We start from the raw sequence: 16,394 nt of genomic DNA on the forward strand, positions 1-16,394 counted from the left end.
ATTTGGTGAGAGAAAGGTCTCTACTGCAAAATAAGGAGGACAATATATTCCTCAACGGATTTCTTATCTAATTTGGGTAGCCATGAAGCCCAATGAAACAGTTTCCTAGATGAGAAATCTAGAGAGGAAAAACACCTCTTAATTTTATTTGAGAATTTGATTCCATTTTCAAACAAAGAATCAAGTGGCTGAACAAGAGGCTTCGGCTTGAGACTTAATCATAATGATGATATTTAATACTTAATAATGGACTTGAAACACACCACACCTCAGAAATTTGATCCTTCTGCATTCAAGAAACAAGCTAAGACTACACCCGATTCTAATACAAATTCATTTCATTTTCAGAGAAAATTCATTTTACAATACATTCCTCCGAAATTTATTTCTTTGTTTTGAAACCTAGTCTATGTTTGGAGTAGTAGTCAATACACACAAAACAATTCAGTTGTGCAGTACATGAAAAAAGTCAACTTTCTATAGATGGAGTTCACAAACATAACCTATTTATATGATATTAATATATAAAAAGCTATTGCTGAAAAATATACACTTGTGTTCCATATTATGTTTTCCCTGTGAAAATGATCAGACAATGATTAGTTTTTTAAGATAATCCTATAATTGTTTATCCATTTCAAGACCAGGGAAGACTACAGGCATCACGTCAAAATATTTCTTAACTACAATAAATTAGAATCGAATTCAACAAATAACTCGAAAACTATAAAAACAGCAGCTTCTCTTTGTCTCAGATACAGAGTCAGCAACGGTCACAGTTATCACATAGTTATTCAAAAGTATTCTTTGAGTATCTATAGTGAGGTCCACGTTATAATGGCAGTGTGTGATTTGCAATGGTGTTGCTATCCTTGTGTATCATTCAACAAAGCAGATGGCGCTATCTCTATCACCCATTGCAAGGTTGCCACATCGTTTATCAACAATGTAGAAATTCAACTAATTGAACCATTGCAAGGTTGCCACATTGTTTATCAAAAATGTAGAAATTAAACTAATTGACAAAATAGGGTTGAGGGTTAGGTTTTATTTAGATTATATTTAATAATGTTCCATAAGGATAGGTTAGGTATTTGCTTTGAAATTGCAATATGCTAGAAGGGGCTAGGGTCCAGGTAGAGTTATGTTTTTTGTTGTTTCAAAGGTGAAAAGATAGATTAGGGGGTTAGGATTTTGCTTTGAAATTGCAATATGCTGGAAGGGATTACGGGTTTTTACAAAGATTTATGTTTATTAATGTTTTAAATATAAAAGTCGAGGTTAGGGGATTAGGTTTTTGCTTTGAAATGACAATATGCTGACTTAGTTATAGTGTTTTTTAACATTAGTTAAATAACAACCGTTATATTTTATTAATTATTGAAAAGTACTCTTTCTTTTATTGAATGAAATGATGATGATATATTGATTATAATATCGAATTTAATGATAAATCATCATTGGATAATAATATCCTCATCAAAATGGATTGACGGCTCCAGTTTCGGTGCTCGGTAGCCATCATCACAAAGAACGTTACATTCAAAGATCTGACTGAATGGAACGGGAAAAAACCGTTACTAACGCATGCGCGATACGGTGCTGTCTGAGACCGAGAGTGGTTTGTATAAAAACTGAGAAAACTATCATAAAATATAAAATTAGCAAATTGTGTATTTTGTGTTGTTTGCGAATATGAATGTAACTTTCAAGGAAATGATTGAGCAGTTACCTATAAGAATTTATACCTCAAATAAAAAAAGTTGATTCAACGTAAATTAAGTAGGTCTATGACTAATAATTAATGTATGGTTATCAATTAGAATAAATATTCAGGTTCAATGAAGACCCAGGCTTGTTATTATATCCAATATCTTATTCTGAAGACAAATACTTTTTTCTTCAATAACAATTATAGTTAAATAATATTCTTAAGCTTTTTGGCGTTTAAAAAATCAAACTTAATGATATGAGAATTTACCAAAAGATCATTTGTGTTGGTGATAAGATTAGATTATAACTTGTGTAAAAATTTTTGCTCGAGACATGAGCTGAATAATTAATCAAACTCTTCATTCTTGAAAATAGGCTCAGGTATTCAGTCTACCACCTTTTTTTCTGAAAGCTGCATTCGTCAACCCATAACTTAGAATTCATCGATTTTCTTCCCCACATGTGTGAAACATTCTGTGGAATTGAAAACTGTCTACTGTAGAATAGGCTATATTGATATAGAAGAATAGAAGAATTAATACCTCAAATAAAAAAAAAGTTGATTCAACATAAATTGAGTAGGTCTATGACTCATAATTAAAGTATGGTTATCAATTAGAATAAATATTTAGGTTCAATAAAGAGAATCGGTAATGTGCCGATAGATGTGCAAAATAGATCTCTCTAATTTGCGACAAACAATCGTAACTAAGAGGATATCAAAGAGGATAAGAAGGATGTCAGAAAAGTATCAGATTATGATCTTTACCAATATTATGATATTTTAATGATTCACCACTGTATGCTTTATTATTCAAAGCATAGTTATTTATCAGAGCTAGTTATTTTTGATTATTGGGCAATTTTTTTAATATAATTATTTCAATTTATCTAAATAATTACATTAATTACAATCATTATTGTGATACAGTGTATAAGGAACTCTCACTTGAATAAGCAAGCACATGGTCGATGGTCATAGATAGCAATTTGAGTGAGAAGGAACAATCAGGTCTCAGGTTAGCTGAGTCGATTTTCACGCTCACGTCTTGCGTAGTCGATCCTTGTTTCCGCTCGTTCCTTCAAATCTCTCTCACCCATTCAAAGTTTCTCTCTCGCACACCCTCCTCTGTACATCCACCAGGAAGGAATCATCAAGTGTCCATTAAATGGACAATAAAAGGACAATGGCCGTGTAATTGGAATTGGCCATTAGTGGACTTATATTCAAATTGCTGTCATATATCAACGCTACGGTTCCGTTGGCTCCAATGGCAGAGCCTACAAATCTAGTCGGAAACAACGTCGGCTTTATGAACAATTTTACAATGTAGCCTCCATCAACTGCTTAATGAGCTACAATGGCATTTATCTATAGCTGTGCACTGTGAAATAGAGCGTCACTGAATGTGTTCGCTCCGATTCTAATTTCTACTGATCTTTGAACTGGTCACTACTTCTGTTTGGTTCATGTGGCCATTTGGCTGACAGCTTACACCACTGATCTTCCAGTCACTCAAATCAATCTAGTCAGCATTAATCGACTACAACGTACAGGCGGAGTCAATCCAATAACACCGATCATCCAATAGTAGACTATCCAATCAATTCCAATATGCGAAACAGTATCGAATGCGTGACTGCCAAGAATTAGTCACGTCAATTGACAGAAAGTATTGATTAGACTTATTCAATTAGGAACATCTATATATATTTATTTTTTTTTTCTAAATATATAGTGGTGAAAATCTCACCACCTCACTTCCTGGTTGATTGACAGAGGGGGGGCCCAGCTCCCCGAAAATTCTCGTTTAAATGTAAGTTTTTAAGTGTTTTTAATCTATCCGTGTCGTGTGTATCCTGTTTATATTAATATTATAATTACTTTAAAGTGTTTTCTGTTAAGTGCCATATATATATTTCGATATTCATGCTGAAGTATATCGATAAAATATTTCACAGTCAGTCTCACTGTAATAATGCAGAGAAAAACATAGATACCGTTCCTATGCTTTGCAAGTCGATATAAGGATATACAATAAGAGTCTATTGAAATCTAGTTTTGAAATATAGTATGTATTGAGTGAGTGAAGGAGAGTTGAGTAAGTGTCCTGGAGGTGAAGACATCGTCCGATTCATTAAAGCTGGCAGGATTAGGTGGATTGGGCACTTGGTGAGAATGGGTGATGAAAGGATTGCCAAATGTATAAGGAGGGAAAGAATATATAATAGAAGAAGAAAATGAAGGCCAAGGAATAGATGGACAGATGATATGGAGTGGGATTCGAGAACGCTTGGAGTTCGCAACTGGAAAAGGCAGGCAGAGGATCGGGAGAAATGGAGAGGCTTTGTGAGGGAGGCCAAGGGTTTAACGATCTGTAGAGCTGACGAGTATTGGGTGAATATCAAGTCCTCTTACAACCGCACCAAGTTAAACACTCAGTTTTTAAAAACTGTATCATCCACAGCGAGCTTGGTGAGCCTCATGATCTCATGGAAGGATGGAGGTATGCAGACTATTGCATATTCTTCATATGACATAATACATCATGAGATACGATGGAGCAGATCCTCTCTGTGAGGATCCCGCAGTCTTACTCTTGGGGAACCCTGGGTAGTTTAGTGGGTCCAGTGTTGAGAGTGTGGCTATACCGGGCACCAAACGTCCCCACATGGCTGAGCCCTCATCACAGGGATGGACAGTTCCACACTGAGTGAGTTAGCTTGCCAGCAAGCTTGTATCTGTATTCATGAATGCATTTTTCAGTTCTTTATATGAAGAAAAATAATACGAAGAAAATTAGAGGATTTTAATGATTAGTATGAAAAGTCTTGAGAATAATGATGATCACCCCATGTCTAGCAAGCAAACTTTGAAATAGATTTCAATTATACATAATTGAAACAAAACTGCGAAATTTGATCAGAATGAAGGAGACCTATTAGTAGGGATGAATGATACGAGCAGCTTACATTTTCACAACAATATTACATGTTTATTTCTCTGGAGTCTTGACTATCCATTCATTCTCTTTCCAGCTGGATCCCTTGTATGCCTACTTCGAAATAGAAGTGGATGAAATTTAAATCAATTTTTCTATATAATTATTATGCTACACATGAAGTTCAACACAAAAACTGCATTCCAATTACCGTTTGACAACGGATTATTTTTCCACGATTCAATTAGCGCAAGGTGAATGCTGTGGGTGTCTCTGATCCACGGTGTGATTAATGACGTGGAATAAATGAACGTATTGGCTTAATAAGACAATTAGAGGGTTGAGAACATTGGGAGGTGATACAGAAAACAGGAAACGTCTGTGGTTTGAGAGAGCAGGTCCGTATAATGACTGACCACAACCACAGTCTTTACCGTTCCTAGCTGGATTTAAGACAACGAAAGCGAAAACAGGCGCAAAGAAGTGACCCGTTAAGGATTGGGACACTAATTGCAGCGAGTGGGTGGGCGCGTGTTTTTAGCCAACAGCTCACCTCCACAACAAAAAGAGTGATCTCACAAACAAGTGAGATAATCAGGTCACGATTAGGTGAGGTGAATCTTTTTTCCAACTAAAAGTATTCAGCTGTGATCTTGGTAGTGAGAGTGGAGAACCTGATCAGATATCCTGTCTTCATGGTTTTTTTTCGAATTTGAAACACATCAAAATCTTCTTTTGATGGTGACAAAAACAACCGTTGAAGAGCAAGAGATTGATATCATCATAGAAAATAATTTACATCATCTCTCATCTGACATTTTTCCTAAATCAGAGTGAGAATCAATTCTTGAAGCGATTGTGAATCTATAATTGATGAAATTTTCTTATCTCACTGACTCACTCACTCACTCACTCACTCACTCACTGATCACGATTTCTGGAAAACTACTGGATGGATTGCAACAAAACTTGGAATATAGCTTCCTTATACGTCCTAGGTGCTCACTAAGAAATATTTTGGCGATATTTCAACCCTAAGAGTGGTTTTTGAGGGTTTAAAGTTCGTCTTTTAGCATGTATATTCTTCTTCTCCTAATCTCTTAATTATAATTGAAATTTCCATATCATATGTTACTATAGAACTATAATCCAGAGAGAGTACCTACCTCTTCGAAACAGTTGTTGTTAACTGGCAACTGAATCAATAATTTTGTCAGGTTGGCATTAAGTTGAGCTGACTTCATTAGGTTGGCACCAAGTTGAAGAACTAATTAGAATGCATTTATCGAGAACAAATTGATTGGGCACTGCTGCTTCAATCAGAGCAATTCCTGGGAGTATAGATAATTTTTATTTTTCATGAAACAAACTTTTATGACGGGAGTTGCTTCTATCAATTGATCATATTCTATCAAGACTAAATTTGTTTGTATATCCGACAGATCGCGAAAACTGCTTGAACAATTTTGATGTAATTTTAATAATCCATATGATATATGGAGGTATTTTTTAAACTTCAGAAGTGTCCGTTGTGGAATCTGTTTGCAAAGAATGAGGAAACTCGGCCAAAATTCAACTTGGGCGAAAGAAAGAGGTTATTTATTGAAACTGCAAAATAGCTGTTGCTGCTTTTCCTAATGTAAAAAAATATCTCCCATAGAAGTAAGGCGCTTTCCCCATGAATCAATAAGTCTCAAACATTGATTATTTTACCAAAGAAAATAGAAGGTAGCTTTCGATAAAAATATTGGAGAGTATGCATAACAGTTCGTTGACTGTCAGTGACATTGAAACAATTCAAACTATTTGAATTGGAATCGAACGAAACCATTCAAACAATAATGACACATTGATGTGAATCTTACTATAATTTGGTTACTTTAGATCATAATAATATTATACTTTATAAGAATTTTATAAGTATATAGATAATACTTCATATTATGAAAATAATAATTAAATACGATAGATAGATAATGTTGATGATCGCTACTGTTTCAATATTTCAATCATGTTTGACATTTTTGCTTTTGATGCCACCTGTTATTATTATGTGGAATAAGCTCTCATTGAATGAAATCATAATCAATGAAGTCAATTATACTAAGAAAGCAATCTCTGTTTGAATATGTATGTTTATGGATATGTATGTATGTCGGACGGATCTCGAAAACGGCTCTAACGATTTTGATTAAATCAAGAATATAGTGGATTTGCGACAAAAAACATTATTTTGGAACAGGTCTTAACTCTGGGAAAATTCGCTGAAGTTGCTTAAGAAAGGGTTATTGGTCCCTCAAGTAGCGGCTGATCAGAAAAAAGTTCTCCATAGTTTGTTGAAAACGTAAGAGAGTGTGAGCAAATGAAAAAGATTATAATAGCTGTAGTTGAGCTACCAATTTTGGCGACCTTATTTTAAAACATTGCAGTATTCATGGAACATCTGGAAAAATAGATTCAGAAGAGGACTGGATGATAGCGAAAGCAAAAGGTAGTTGAATGTAATGTTGATTGTGAGGTGATAGAAATGCGACTAATTTCTTCAGCATCTGTTGTATTGGTTCCTCTGTTGCTCTATGTTTGTACGCAGCCATGGTCTTGAGAGAGCCAGTTGCACTGTCTGTTAATTCATACTCCGGACTAAATACCACGAGAACCGATCAGAGAAGCCTTCTATTAAAAAAAAAAAAAATGCTCTGATTAATTCTCATGAAATTTAATCCTGATTGGAAATGCTTTTGGGCTACTGGGCCTGATATTTTTATGTTTCAAAATCAGCTGAAAACTAAATTAAAAAAAAAAAACATAATATTCTATCAGCTGCTCCTATTTCCTTTCATGATGTCATTGCATGGCACAAGACAAACCCATTGATATTGATAGATCACAAGTAAATACTAAAGTTGTTGATTTGGATAGAAATTAAATTGAGTTACATATTAGTTTACATCCAAATTCTCATCCCTAAGCTTTTGAGTTCAAGCTAAGATCAGAGAAAAAAATTATATCATATTAGTCAATAATCAAAGTGATTGAATACACTCTATTCAGATTCATGCAAATTCACTTTGAAATGATCCCACTTCAATATTTATTATAGTAAAGTTTAGGACATGAGAGATCAGCCACAATATGTTATACTAACTATTATGAATGCACTCTTATGTATGAATGGACTTCCATGGAAGAAAGAATCAGTGGATTGGCTGCTGTTCACTGTCAGTAGATCGGGTTGTAAGGCCGATCTGCAAAGTAGTGGACTGTGTGAAAGTGTATAGATGAGATTTATATCTGATCTAGGCACTGACAGCTCTCCATTATTTGCTATGAGCGGATTTACATACCTTGAATGTGTAGATCCGAATTAATACCTCTGGATAAATGTGCGTCTGAGCACAAGTAGAATGCACGAAAGTAGTGCAATAATGATGACCAATAATTGAAGAGTGATAGATAATAAATTTCTTATTATCTGTATGTAATGCTGATATTTGAATGTAACTATTGGAATGCTTAAGATTAATGTAATTGTAATTAAAATAAAAAGAATTAGAAATGCAGTTAAGTTGTTTATTGTACCTAGGCTTTTTGCTAGTACGTTTAAGATTAGTGATACAATGTTTCAAAATGACGTTACCTCTGTGAGCGTAAAAGATTGAATAATACAAAGATGAAATTGGAATTTCAATATTAATGTTGAAATACACAATAGAATATATTGATGCTGGAACTAATAATAGAACAATAATGACATTGAGTAATGATTGAATTGAACATACAATTTAGCAATGTTTGATTGAATAAAATTTAAAATACTTGAAAAATGATAGTAAAGATGAGAATCCTAACCTGACTAATAAAATCAGTCGAGAGATGAAATTCCTAAAAAATAGTCCTGCAAATTCTTAGCAATCCTAAAGGTATGAAAGTACAAAAATTTATATGATTATGAACAATTACCTAATTTCAAAAATGATAACTAGGAATTCAGTTTAGGTAAAATCCAATCGTACCTGAAGCTTTCAAGCTGTTGACTTTTTTAACACTGAAAGAGGACAACTATAGCAACTTGGCTATAGTGTAAGCAGAAGGAGCAGAAAGTCTGTCCAGAACTGAAGGTTCGATTAATAATTAAAGAATAGAAAAGGTTGAAAAATACCAAATACAATATTGAAAGGAGACGAAGCTCAGCATATTGTATGACATAAGCGGGCTGGGAAATGACAGCTCAATGCATGTCAAATTACATGGGGAAAATTACCATATTATGTAGATCACATAAGTAATAATAATATAAGATAAAATTGAATGATTGATAGTATTTAAATAGTTATTATTTAGGAATAAGAAGTTAATCAAGAACCAAATTGATGGGATGAAGACTACCAGTAAACACAGTGCCTCTGAAAGGGTAAATACAAAATGTAAATATTAGAATAAGACTTCCCTGAATAATTAATGATGTGTTGCCGAAGTGATAGGCCTACGGTGACTCAAAATCCGTGGATGAAACTTGACTCCTGTCAAGTACATTGTAGTTGCAGACAGCTGCTGGGCTGATAGAAGTTGAATGATGTTGATATCCTGACTATATCCTGATAAACGGTGACCGATGCGGAAGAGAACTTGACTTGAATACGTTGAGATATTGAAAGTTGAGACTGTTCCGATATTAAAGTTGGTAATGAATATAACGACGAATGGGCACTTCACAAATTGAATGAGTTTCACTGATTGAATGTTAATTGGAAAAAGATTCCACCATGAATTAAGTAGAATAAATGTTTGAGGTTATGTCCTAAAGTTGATGTAATTGAAATGAATAAATATTTGAATAACAAGATAAAAAGTTCTTGACGAATGAAATCACTGGCATCAGTAAGAAATGAGATTGATAAAGTTCGACTAAATAAATGATGAGTAGCTAAGACTGAGTAGCTAAAAATGAGTAGCGGTTGACGATGAAGGGCAAACTGCACTTGCACAAGTTTCCCGAGTTGAAATGTTGAATAAGGTAAGCTGCACTTGCACAAAACTTCCCAAGTTGAAATGTATCTCCTACGAGCATACAAGATAAATGAATGTAACTGCTAAATAATGTGTACTGATGCTCAGTAAAATTGAAGTGATAAATATTGAATCAAAAGTTCATATTGAGAATTGTTGAAAGTTCATGTAGAATTCATGGTGGAAAAAAATGTTGAAATTACTTACAGTTCATAACACTAAAATGATGAATAATTGAAAACGTGGTACGCAGAAAGCATGGCGTGATTTGCAAAAAGGACGCTCAGTAGAAAAGTCCTGAAAGGTATGTTAAAATCATAGAAATTATGGTAGGAAGACGTTCACTGATGATAAATGCATTGAATGGTTATCGAATAAGCACACAAACTAGGACATAATGAATGATGAAAATGGATAAAGTTTTCCTAAGATGGACGCGTTAAATGAAGATGTTACATTGTATGGCTGACTAAAGAGAGTGACGCTGTCTTGTTGGCTGGGTGAAGAAACAGGAACTACCCGTAGTGGAAACATGATGTGATCGGCAGTGATGCGCACAAACTCATCGAATGAAGTGAAAATTGTCACGTTATTCTTTATATTTAAATAACGATTAGCCTCCTGCTTGGCATCAGTCGGTAAAGCATGAGATTTGATATAATTATATAATTAGGTCGTGGTTTTCTAATAGTATTCAGTCTTAAAAAATCTTGATAGGCCTAGGTATGAGCTTCTCCTATAACTCTTGTAATTCAATAAAAAATAAATATATATAAATATGATACTCATACAATAGTGATGAGGAATAATAAATAAATTGCACACCATAAACGTTTCATACATATATTACACAAATAATGCAAAAAATAAATCAAGGCAAGAAATATATAAAGAGCGATAAAAAATATAATATAAAAATAGAACAATAATTGAAATCAATAAAATATCACAGGCTAAACTTTATATTCTAGATTTATGGCACGAATCATTACCATGTGCCTTTATATTAAAATCATATGCATTCTTTTGCATGTAGCTGCGATATGCGCTTGCTAATACTTGTCGACTTGGACAATTCAATTAAAAAATATGTGCTTTAAGATCAGCTTGATAAATTAGCCACTAATAATCCAAATATATATATATAAAAATCTCTGGTGCTTAGCAGATTTCTTTGTATCGAATATATATTTTTATCTCAGGGTGCAAGATTCGGCACCTGACGGAATAGGTAGAGCCATTCATCTAGTGAATTAGAGCTATAACAAACTATCGCAAATTATATTGCAAAAAATTAAATATCATATGCATATGTTTTGATAGCCTAGATTTTGTACTTCTTTGATTTAATAGAAATTTCTGAAATATTGATCTATATTTTTCTTTCAAATAAATACCTTTAATACTAATTTTACTTGCGCAAGTATTACTCTTATTAATTTCTTAATTTAGAATAAAAACCCTTTAGGCGAGCTAGCTTTGATTATTAGATTAATTCGAAGCACTAGGGCGCCCATCACTAATTCAATATTAATCACTCACGTGTCGAAAATCTTCTTGTAAGCCGCCGATGTCGATCCAACTCCATGTGGTCCGAGAATATGGTAGCCGGAATCGTCTCTTCCAAGGGGTTATAAATTTATTTAAAAATGAAAATGACTTCTGCTTCACAATAGCATCACGAAGTCTTTTAAGAAATTTAATAATTTACTTTAACTTTAACTTTTACAAAATCATTATCAAGGTACTACGCTCTAAAATATTTGGGGTCCTCTCCTGGTGGCATTTGGTTGGCGAGTGCTGGTTCTCCTTTCTCAAGTTTTACAGATCCTATTTCCGACTTTCAAATTAGCATAAAATTTAAATATCTTAGTCCTCCGCCATTTAGGTTCAAATAGATCTTACAAAAAATACCAAAATATTGCTTAGATTGTATGATTAATAATTTCTTTGCTTTCGAGCCATATCGATAACATAGACTATACAACAATTCAACATAGATTCCGAACATTTATAGAAATATATATAAATATTTTTGAATTGGCCTACAATTGCCGCCTATTAACTGCCATTTTACTATTGGTGCATGCAAATTTTATTCGGTATTCATGTGCCTGGTACCTCTTATTTCCTGAATACATTAAATTATTTTTATCTGGTTTATTTGTTATGCTCTTTACATGCTAGCTAATATTCTATACATTAATATTAATTTCATGCTACCTAATAATTAGCCACGTGAACAGGTGTTTTTTCACATTGCACACTATTTGATTGCAGTAGAGCTCTGCCAAGGGGTTTTGGTCAGATTCTACGTTTCTCGATTTGATCGATCTCTAGGTCACCGATCCGTGAATACATGTACCTAACCTCAATCTTCAAATATTTTATATAATAATCTATTTATGAGCAATAAAATTCCTTCAAATCCTTTTTGGGTTTTTGTACCATTTAGCCAGAACAAGCTGATGCTATCTAATCTTAGTTATTATCTATTTGGCGATATTAGCCAGTTACTTTATTTTCAGACCTATTACTGTTTCTGTTAGGGCTTTTTATCTACCCAAATTTGATACTTTACACGCGCCCCTGGGTTTGAATTCAAAATATTTGAGAATCATAATGTTTTTAATGAAAACCCACCCTTCAATACATCGATATACACTATACTTTAATTATAAATTATACTCTCATACTTCTATCACAGTTCGCAGACATATTTGCTGCATCTCCTTTATACCTTTATCAAATACAATAACAAATTCTTCTCCTCAACACACATAAAATATCATAAATATAAACTTCTAAACGCACTCCTCCTGACAACACTTAAACATAGTAATTTTTAAATTCGCCGCTTGCAGGGCCGCCAACCTAACTACACACATTTCATAATTCTCACAAATGATTCCTTTTAGACAATAATTTCGATTCACAAAACTTCTGGGCTTATATCTTATAGTATTCCTTAGGTCTTAATATAAATAATTTTCTATACATCAGGTACAATACTTTTCTTTTGCTAATGGCTCTTTGGTTTTTTTTTTGGTAGCTTGTATTCACTTTAGGTTTTTTTCAGGTAACAAACGTGGCATAATTAAAAGTAATAAATATAAAACATATAAATAAATAGACCGACATTAATAAATATAATAAATAACAATAATAAATAACAATTTTGGGGTAACCATACTTTTTCATAATCATATGTTTGCAGGTATTACATATTTGATTCAGGTGGCCTTGCCCAGCTGGTCACTGGCTCTACAGAATTTGCTGTCGACTTTCATAATTAACCTAACTGCTGCATTTTTTCTCTTTAAAGGTAATTTACAAATTTTAAATATACTATCCCCGCTTGTGTCCTTTTTTTAGTGGATGTAGCTAATTTAATTACACATTTAAAAATTATTCTTTTTCTTATTGCAGGCTTCTAACGGCTGGAAGGAATTAAAACACTGGATTGTTGCCATGCGGTCCTATGCCAAGATTAAATTTATTAAGGAAGGTTAGTAATCGGTTTGATAATAATGTTTTCCTTGATTTCTTATCATATTTATTTCAAATTCTGTGATATGGCTTAATATTGGCTACATTTTCCCACCAAACAATGTGCGTGTTCTCACTCTCTTGTAACTGAACTGTGTTATGCTGCGATATGGCTACTATAGTGAATGGCCCTGAATAAATTAAAAAGAATTTGCGAGTTACTTTCTCCAAAGCATTTGATAACCTGTGGCTCTTTACTAAAACTTCATCTCCAACGTTATATGAAAATATTTTATATGCTCGGTCGTGGAATCTCTTTCTGCTATTTGCCTTCTGCTCTAGTTTTAACCTTACGAGATGATGGATATTAGGGTTTGTTAACTTATTCACTTCTGAGCTTGGAAAATCAATTAATTTTTCGATAAATGTATTGTTCCTTTTACCGAATATGATTTCGTAAGGCGTACGACCGGTGCTTTCATTTAGGCTATTATTATAGCATTCTTCTAAAAATGGTATATACCTAACCCATTGTTGGTGTTTTTCATTACAGTACGTCCGCATAAAACGAGAGATCTCTGCCATACGTCGCTCTACCGGATTAGCGCTGGGGCTGTAAAGAGATGTCCTCGACCATTTAATATTAGCCAGGTGAAGTATTTCTTTCCACTGCTTGCTACAAAAATAGGTTGCGTTGTCTGATAGTACTCGTTTGGGCTTTCCTACTTCACTTGTCCATCTTTCCGTTATGCATCGGGCCAAAACTTCTCCGGTCAATTTACCTATGGGAAATAGCATGGTATATTTTGAAAAAACACATGTAAGCACGAATATGTATTTTTTTCCGTATTGCGCCATGGGCAATGGACCATATATATCCGCTGATATCAATTCCAATGGTGCGCTGGGGAGAATGGGATTCATTTCACCCCTGATATGGTATCGCGGGTATTTGGCTTTCTGGCATATATCGCAAGTTTTCACTATTTTGGCCACTTTTTTATGCATGCTTTTAAAATAACAGCTTTCTTTTAGTAGGTGGAGGGTCTTCGTAGTTCCAAAATGTCCAATGCGTTCGTGAGCTTCTTTTATCAAATCTGTTTCCATATTAGCGGGGATGATTAGGCGCCAGTCGTAAGTATTTTTAGCCGGTCGGTGGAACATAAATCCTTTGTAGCGGGTATACTGTCGCAGGTAGTCGGGCGGTTCGGCAGCTCCTTCTTCCATCAGTTCGCGGATCCGGGACAGTCTTGGGTCTTCATATTGGGCGATACGGATTCTTTCAGGTGTTAACATGGCAGTATGAATTCGTGGTTGGATGTTGGGAGGATATGGTATGCTTTCTCCACTCTTTACGGCGAAACATCTCAGGTTGGTATCTTGACAATATGTAGCGTCTATTTCCCTGGATAGAAAGTCGGCGGTCTGATTTTTCTTTCCTGGCAGATGGGTCAATTCGATATCGTATTCTTGAAGCGCAAGAAACCATCTAGATAAGCGGTTGTGATTCAATTTGGCTGTTTTGAAAAATGTTAAGGCTTTGTGGTCGGTATTGATAAATATCTTATTGCCGAGTAACAATGTCCGGTACTTAATACATACTTCCACAATACTCAACAACTCTTTTTCGGTCACAGAATAACGACGCTGGGCTGGATTGAGTGTCTTACTGAAAAATGCCAACACTCCTTTCTCTCCTTGCTCATCTTCTTGGAAAATCTCTGCGCCTATCGCGTAATCTGATGCATCGACATTCAAGAAAAAAGGTTTCTTTAGGTTAGGGTGTTTCAACACGACGGAATTTAGGAAAGCTTCTTTTAGTTGTTGGAATATGATCTCTTCTTTGTTAGTCCAAATCCAAGGCTTGGTACTAGACAGTATATGACTGAGTTGAGCAGTGTAGTGTGACATTTGTTTATTAAAACGGCGGTAGAATTGTAAAAATCCAATAAACTTTTGTAATTGTTTACGGTTGGTTGGTGATGGAAATTGTCTGATGGCTAATAATTTGTCCGGGTCCTGTGATATGCCAGTAGGTGTGATTATGTGTCCTAGATATTTCACCTCTCTCGCAAAAAATTCGCACTTAGATAGTTTGAGTTTCAATCCGCAATTTATCAATCTATCAAATACTATATCTAAATGCTGGCAATGTTCACGTATATTCTGTGAGGCTATTAATCCATCGTCCACGTATAATGTACAGTAGTCTCTGATATCGTCTCCTAGCGCCTGTCTCAAACATCGTATGAATATAGCCATAGCATTTCTTAATCCAAACGCTAAACGAGTGAACCTATAATTGCGTCCATTAAACAGGAAGGATAAATAATCGCGCGATTCCGGTGCTACTTGGACTTGCCAATATCCTGCGCTCAAATCTACCGTTGAATATATGGTCTTGCCATGGAAAGTTTGCATAACTTGTTCAATTTGGTCTGGTCCTTCTCGGTCATCATCCAATATGCGGTTCAAGGCGCGAGCATCCAGACAGAGTCTCACTGTTCCATCCTTTTTGGCTACACACACAATCGGCAAACTATAGGGTGCTGTGGATTCTTCTATAATTCCTAGTTGTTCCATGCGAGATATTTCTGCTATGGCGGCGGATCGATAGGTGAAAGGTATGGGGTATGATTTGCGGTAATACGTGTCGTGTGGTTTAACGTTGAGTGAACATTTGAAGTGAGTAGCTAGGCCAGGTTGTTCGGAAAAAACGTCTGCATTTTTACGGAATACTTGAATTATTTCCTGTCTAGTGTCAGGGTGCCAATCGGTACGTTGATGAATTCTGTTTATCAGTATCTCTAACAATTCTTCGGTACTAGAGTCGGCTCTTGACGGTGCTCGGTCCTTAGTTGTTAGGCTTAGTACCTCCATACACTCCATAGCATTTTCCATTCCGTGGATACCCCACTCCCTCGGCACGCCTTCCATGTAGTGAGCGAAATGTACCTCAGCGATTCCTTCAGTGCGTTTCTTCAGATCAAGGGGTACTATAACTTCGTATGCTTCGGTTTCGGTGAATGCATGAAATTTCGAGGTTTGGAAATTTAAACAGGCCTGGAAGTGTTGTAGAAAATCTGTACCTATTATTATGTGCGGACCGGAAACAGGTAATACAAGAAATGTATATGCGAATCGTTGTCGTTGAAGATTTATTTCCAGTAAACATTGAGTAGTTATATGTATTCGCCGTCCTGGACTGATACCTGATACATATACGTTGGTTAACGGTAGAGT

General features: G+C 34.8%; 1 protein-coding gene across 1 annotated transcript in view; it reads left to right on the plus strand.

Annotated features, from left to right (window-relative positions):
* The window catches only part of LOC120350572, a 301,175-nt gene that overhangs the window by 201,146 nt on the left and 83,635 nt on the right, over nt 1-16,394 (plus strand). The window lies entirely within an intron of this gene.

Source organism: Nilaparvata lugens, chromosome 3, assembly GCF_014356525.2.
Source record: "Nilaparvata lugens isolate BPH chromosome 3, ASM1435652v1, whole genome shotgun sequence".
Classification (NCBI taxonomy): domain Eukaryota; kingdom Metazoa; phylum Arthropoda; class Insecta; order Hemiptera; family Delphacidae; genus Nilaparvata; species Nilaparvata lugens.